This window comes from Tachysurus fulvidraco, chromosome 18 (genome assembly GCF_022655615.1).
Source record: "Tachysurus fulvidraco isolate hzauxx_2018 chromosome 18, HZAU_PFXX_2.0, whole genome shotgun sequence".
Taxonomy (NCBI): Eukaryota; Metazoa; Chordata; class Actinopteri; order Siluriformes; family Bagridae; genus Tachysurus; species Tachysurus fulvidraco.
Genome location: NC_062535.1, coordinates 19579844 through 19587871, shown reverse-complemented (window position 1 = coordinate 19587871; position 8028 = coordinate 19579844).

The following is an 8028-nucleotide window of genomic DNA, read 5'->3' as shown; positions in this document are numbered from 1 at the left end:
CCTTACGTGACAGTTTACATTGCAGCAACAATGTGTATAAACTTTCAGGCCAGTTCAACGTAGTGGCTATTCTCTCAAAAACTGCAAAGTAGGCATCAACCTCATCTTCACGGAACACAGGCACTAAACCAATATGTCAGCTAACATCAAAGGCAAATGGACTTACGGATGAGGACTCGGCTGTAGCAGGCGGTGGCCTGGTGCATTCGGAGGCAATAGGAGACGGGGAGGTTGGTTTCGAGGAACTGAATGTTCGTGGCAGCGGCACCGGCTTCTGCCGCTGAGCTGCCAGGTCGAGCTTTTTCCCTTCAATATCCAACTCCTGTTCACGGACTCTCAAGAGCTGCGTGTTGTACTCTTGCCTCTTAATCTCCATTTCCTTTAGAGCAAGCTGTCAACCCGGATCTGCCACACCAGCTTGAGGCTGTGCCAGACTTACCTCAGCCTCCCCCAGCTCCGTCCTAGCCTCCGCTCTGCTGTGAACCTGGAGGGGTTGGGTGGTCTGTACAGTGCTCCCCGGGAGTGCTTCCCGCTCAGGTAGGACCTGTTGAGCCGCAAGTGCCTCATATAGTTCTGCTTTGACTACGTTTTTGCTAGCTGTCCGGCAAACTGGCACATTGAAAAAAAACAGCAATGAGGAGCAGATCATCTTTCCTGCACCTATCAAAAGCTTCCAACGAAGGACACAGCGTAAACGTGATTAAATCAAATGCCATGATCCACACAGACAATATACCCACACACACTATACACTGAATATAAAGAGATCCCGGATGAGCCCCCAAATCTGTTACAACCCAGTCTAGGGTTGGGCTGCACAGTGATTGGATATCTTTAAAAATACCACAAGAAACCACACAAGGTAGAATTTGTAGGTAAGTGTATTACAGATATAAAGTATAGATATGTAGCCAACAGTACACAGGCATCTCTTCAAGGTGGGCCCAGGCCAAAATAATAAACAAAAAGGGCTAACAGTGATATAACTATGCTTACCTGAAAACAAAGAAAAGAAAAATACAGGGGAACTTCCCTAACTCCCTACCAAACACACACGGGGGAAAAAGGAACCCACTCCCAAAGAAAAAAGGCAGCCACACCCCTACTGCCAGTGAAACAGTGACAATTGTACGGTGATTATATATATATATATATATATATATATATATATATATATATATATATATATATATATATATATACAAAACAGCAACACAGCAACAAGTCCAAAGGGTAAACCAAGCTCAGAGTCAAAAAACAGGTGGAAGTCAATACCAGAACAATCACAAAATAACAATAATCCAACTATCACAACGCCACAACAACAAACCACCACTACTAACAACACCCTCCTCCTTCTTCTTCTGCTTCCTCTTTATATAGACCATTAGTGATGTCATCAATATGGGGGGCAGGATCAGGACAGGCTAGGGCAGGTTGCAAACTCTGGCCTGGAATCAACCTGCACACAGACATGTACAAAAAAACACAATACAATACCCTATTTTCACAGGTTGTAACAACAGACATTAGCATTATGTTGTATATTATTCACCCATTAGAAATATAAAAGACACACAGACGGTCAGGATGATGATAAATGCTACCCCAGACAGTGTGTCGAAGACCGTTCTACCATACCTTTACCAACATGTGTTCTTTGCAACCCATCACCACCTTGCAAATTTGATTCACCATTTGTAGCACTAATTCTGGGATACAGGCCACTGTTTGTGAGAAGTAAACCATCTTGTTTGTGAGAAGTAAACCATCTTTGAAGCACACAAGAACCTGGTCCAAAAGAGCTGTTTCAGCACTCCGGGACTGAAGGTGCATGGAATGGAACGTGTTAAGAAAGCTGCCAATGTCAATCGATATATCAATATAGGAGAGTAGGCTGAGTCTGTGATGTGTGTGGAAGATGTAACAATCATCAAAAATTTCACAACATGTGCCAACCAGAAAGCCTGGAGCTGTGCATAAGCTCCTGATAGCGCATAATGTTTCCCTTAAGATGCTATTAATTCTGCAATAGCCAAGTTGATCCAAAACAGTGTGATCCAAAAATGTGCCTATGGTCAGTAAATCCACAATCACTTCACTGACCAGAAAAATGCTTTTTTAAAAACTCCTTCCCTCTGGAAAATATTGCTGCAGTGAGCAATGCAAGAGCTTTTTGCCACATGCCATAAGTCTTGTACAGCCAGACTAGTCATGTGCAACTATTCACTTTTATCACTTAAGCACTTTACTATTTATCACATATAGTGATTTTACATGTAGTGCCACTTATACACTAAACCAAGCAATGTGAACTGACATTTATTATGCAATAAGCTAACGTTTGTGAACTGACTTGCACTATTTTTTTATGTCCTTGTTTGTCTAAATTTTTTTTCCTGTACTGTTGTTTATTATGCTGAATGTTTATTGTGCTACTTCTTGTTGCTGACTGGTGCATATATTATTGTGCAAAAATCCAACCATGTAAATGGTATTTTGTGTGCGATAAAAAAACAAACAAAAAAAACTTTCAGTGTAAACTGGTGTGTATATTGTTGTATACGTCCAGTTGATTACTGTACTGTCTATTGTGCTGCGTATCTGTTATCTGTTCTGGTTGTCGACTGTTGTATATTTTACAACTGCACAATAGAGCTTTGAAAAAACTCAGTTTCGTTCTGCTCTGCACATCCTGTTGCCTGGCTGAATGACAATAAACATTAATTTGATTTGGGCTGGTAGCCTTGAGAAGTACACTAAGCCTTTACTATTCGAGTTAAAGTTATTTTCAGATTAATTCCTATTTGCCTAATGCACCTTACTGCTTATAAACAAACACAGGATAGTACATCACAAAAATGCCTGTTTGTACATTTTAGCGGGAAATATATCATTTTCATCTGAGAAAGATATGCATGATGGGAAATGGGTCATCCTCATTAATCAGATGCACTATATCTTACAGAAACTGCAATCAACATGATACCATTTTTTAATTAATGTTAATATTTGTGAGGCATGAATGAAAAAAAAATAGATTGTTTATCTAAGGAAACTTTCCTTACAAACACAATCCATATACTTTCATTTAACACTGCATACCTTTCTGAAATGCAGTTGTTTTGTCTATTAATTAATTCATATCTATTTATGTTTTTATTACATATTGTTTTTCTTTTGCTTTATTTGTTATTGTTTGTCTGATGATTAGCTTTGGTCGTACAAAGACACATCTCTACCCACAATGACAGCACACCAAGGGCACACCTACTGTACAGAACCTCATCAGGCTTGGAAAGGTTTCGATCTCTGGAGCTGTCAATCAGATACAACTAGAAACTGCTTCCAAGCATCAGAAATAAAAAATAACACAATATCTGAGACAGGTGAGCAATATAATGTGTGTATTATATTTAAATTTAGATTTAAGATCAGCAAACCTTTTGTTGTCTGGCCACTCATCTGATTTTCTTTGTGATTCAATTCAGTTCAATTTAATTCATTTGTATGGCGCTTTTTTCAAAGCAGCTTTACAGAAGTATGGAAACAGAAGAGAGAAAAATTGCTAAATACATAATAATAATAATAATAATAATAATAATAATAATAAGAAGAAGAAGAAGAAGAAGAAGAAGAAGAAGAAGAAATAAGTGAATATATACAATTCTCACTCTCACTCACTCATTTTCTACCGCTTATCCGAACTTCTCGGGTCACGGGGAGCCTGTGATCTCAGGCGTCATCGGGCATCGAGGCAGGATACACCCTGGACGGAGTGCCAACCCATCACAGGGCACACACACACTCTCATTCACTCACACACTCACACACTACGGACAATTTTCCAGAGATGCCAATCAACCTACCATGCATGTCTTTGGACCGGGGGAGGAAACAGGAGTACCCGGAGGAAACCCCCGAGGCACGGGGAGAACATGCAAACTACACACACACAAGGTGGAGGCGGGAATCGAACCCCCAACCCTGGAGGTGTGAGGTGAATGTGCTAACCACTAAGCCACCGTGCCCCCCCAGTATATACAATTAAAGTTTAAAATTAATTTAAAAAGATGTATTTCAGACATTTCAGTTCATATCTAGGAGCGAATGCAATTGTTTTATTCATCACTGTGTTGATGCTGGTTCATGTTAAAATCACTCCTTGACACACAAGTCAGGTCAAGAAGCCTTAATTGTCATTTCATCCATATATATGTGATACAGTACAGAGTGACATGAGACAAAGTTCATCCAGGTCCATGGAGCTACATAGAACAGTGCAGGACAAAAGACAATGAGAGACAAAAGGCAGTGTATTGTGGGGTGAAGAGTTTGTGTGAAGGATGCTTGTGGGGTGAAGAGTGTGTGTGTTGGGTGTGTGTGAGGTCCACAATGCTGTTGGCTTTGCGGATGCAGCGTGTGGTGTAAGTGTACATGATAGAGGGAAGAGACACTCCAATGATCTTCTCAGCTTTCCTCACTATCAGCTTGTGATCCGAGATGGTGCAGTTCCCAAACCAGACAGTGATGCAGCTGCTCAGAATGATCTCAATGGTCCCTCTGTAGAACATGGTCAGGATGGGGGGAGGGAGATGTGCCTTACTCGGCCTTTGTAAGAAGTAGAGACGCCGCTGGGCTTTCTTGGTGATGGAGCTGGTGTTGAGTGAACAGGTGAAGTACTCCGCTAGATGAACAACAAGAAATTTGGTGCTCTTGATGATCTCTACAGATGAGCCATCGATGTTCAGTAGAGAGTGTTCGCTCTGTGCTCTTCTGAAGTCAACAACCATCTCTGTAGTTTTATCAACATTCAGAGACAGGTTGTTGGATCTACTGAAGTAGTAGCCCCCCCTTGTGGAGGAATGTAGGAGGAAAAAAACTATTGTATAGAAAGATAATAAATAATAAAAAAAATAAATGTTTCCTGTCTCTCTTTACAAGTCTCTTTATAAGTCTGTAAACGTGCATTATCTCTTCAGCAGCTGATTTACTTGTGAACACAGATAAATGAAGTGACTCATAAATAAATATGTTAACACTTATTGGAATGTCCTGATGTTTATCTATGCAAGACCAAAACTCTATAGAAAACTGGAACACATACAAGGTGTTTTTCTAAAATATGCACATCTACTTTCATTCTATAAGGAAGTTTTATATATACAAAAAATGTGAACATGTTGCTCATGTACGTTTCATCACAAGAATTCTCTTGAGTTCAAATGACGTTTCAAATGTGTTATTAAATCTATTCACCCATAACACTGACAGTAGATTGACACAAGAGTCAAGAGATAAAGCTTTAATGCTACATTCTGTTGGTTGCAGTGAACCGTCCTGTTAACAGTATCACAAGATCGCATGACAACTTGGGTGTGAACTCAAAAGATGAAATAGATTAATCAGAATTTCGGCTTTAATTATCTGACATTTGCATCTAAATGTGTTAAAAAAAACTAAGAACATGGCACCTGGTGTGCCACTTAAATGTGCAAGATGACTTCGTATGTTAAATAAATTATTTTCTTGCTGTGCCACTGATTTTAACTCAAGTAATATTTTGTTTCATTCATGTTCAAAACTACAGCACAGTTTATCTGTTTATCACAGTTTCTCTCTCTCTTTTACACCTCTATATCTCACTTGGTAAGAGAGAGAGGGGGTGAGAGAGAGAGGAGGGAGAGAGAGAGAGAGAGAGAGAGAGAGAGAGAGAGAGAGAGATTTTAAGATAATTATATTTTATTATATTGGACCTGAGATTTAAATGTTAACATGTTTGAATGATTTTCACATCAGCTAAATGTGTTGATGGACCACATCACACCTCCACCTAATCCAAACCTGACAGTAGCCTAAATATGGAGAACAGTGAAGTCTATTCTCTCCACCTAAATCAGTCTGAGGTGGTGACACACTGACATTAAACTACTAACACCTCCAGGGCAATAAAACACTCCTCTGGAAAGTGACATGACTGTGAATTCACACAAATTCCACCCTCTTCCACATGAACTCAAAATATTTATTCTCCTTCAAGTGATGAGAGAAAGGGGGGAAACACACACACACACACACACACACACAAACACTCACACAAACACACACACACACAAACACACACACACAAACACACACTCACACACACACACAAACACACACAAACACACACACACAAACACACACACACACACACACACACAAACACACACGAACATGCACACACACACACGTGTGTGTGTGTGTGTGTGTGTGTGTGTGTGTGTGTGTGTGTGTGTGTGTGTGAGTATGTTGTTGGGTTTATTATCTTTTATATTTATTAGCCCAAATGAGGTTAATTCTCATAATAAATCTTTTCTACTGAACACTGGCTCACCTCCAGCTACATTTGTTATGCAGAATTATTTGCATATAATGCAAAAATGTAGCTCATCTTCATTCCATAAATCTGTCAGTTCCTTCTCATAACTTCTCATAACACAATGTTAACGCGTATGTATTTATTCCCTTTTTACATCCTGTACATCGTGAATATTATAACAAAATAAATAGTATAACAAAATACATTAAATCAAGATGAATAACAAAAAAAATTGTGACAGGTCAGAAGGTGTTTGTTATTATTTCCATAGTTACAGCTCATTCATAACACACACGCCACTGACTATAGACTTAAAACTATAGATTTGAAAATCATTTATGTTGTTAAGTTTGCTGTGAGTAGAAATGTGTGTGTGTGTGTGTGTGTGTGTGTGTGTGTGTGTGTGTGTGTGTGTGTGTTTAGCACTATTCGGACCGGACTAGTTTTACGCAGGGACGTGGAGTAATGCAATTTTACCTCAGGACGTCTGTAATATTAATTGGCCAATTCGCACGGGACAAGACATCTCAGTAAAACTAGCAGAAGTGGGAGGGGTAACTCGCTTTACGCACCACAGTAGCCTCCTTGTCGTCATGTGCGTATTACGTTGCTTCCTGTTTCAAGCGCCTCCATGCTTGAAAAACGTGCCAAAAACTACTTTTAAACAGGAAATGACGGAATTTTACCGTACATATTTACAGCGGGTCGATTCGGACGGGATTAGTATTACCTGAGGTAAATTTTCCGGACCTTTTTACAGAAGGTAAAAGTCGCCGTAATCTTTACTGACATTAGCACTATTCGGACGGGATTAGTTTTACGTGGGGACGTGGAGTAATTCAATTTTACCTCAGGACGTCTGTAATATTAATTGGCCAATTTGCACGGGACAAGACATTGCAGCAAAACTAGCAGTAACTCGCTTTACGCACCACAGTAACCTCCTTGTCGTCATGTGCGTATGACGTCGCTTCCTGTTATCACGTGCGCAAACAGACAACTTGGCGCCTCCATGCTTGAAAAATGCGCCAAAAACTACTTTTAAACAGGAAATGACGGAATTTTACCGTACATATTTACAGCGGGTCGATTCGGACGGGATTAGTATTACCTCAGGTAATTTTTCCGGACCTTTTTACAGAAGGTAAAAGTCGCCGTAATTTTTACTAATTAATACTTTACTGACATTGTCCGTAATGATTACCGAGATGGCGCATTCGGACGGGACTAAAATCACCGAGAAGCTCTGGTAATAATTACTCCACCCCCCACGTCCCCACGTAAAACTAGTCCCGTCTGAGTGCTTTTGTGTGTGTGTGTGTGTGTGTGTGTGTGTGTGTGTATGTTGTTGGTGTGCCACTTAAATGTGCAAGATGACTTTGTAGGTTAAATAAATTATTTTCTTGCTGTGCCACTGATTTTAACTCAAGTAATATTTTGTTTCATTCATGTTCAAAACTACAGCACAGTTTATCTGTTTATCACAGTTTATCTCTCTCTTTTACACCTCTATATCTCACTGGGTAAAAGAGAGGGGGGGGTGGGAGAGAGAGAGAGAGAGAGAGAGAGAGAGAGAGAGAGAGAGAGAGAGAGAGAGAGATTTTTTAAGATGATTATATTTTATTCTATTGGACCTGAGATTTAAATGTTAACATGTTTGAATGATT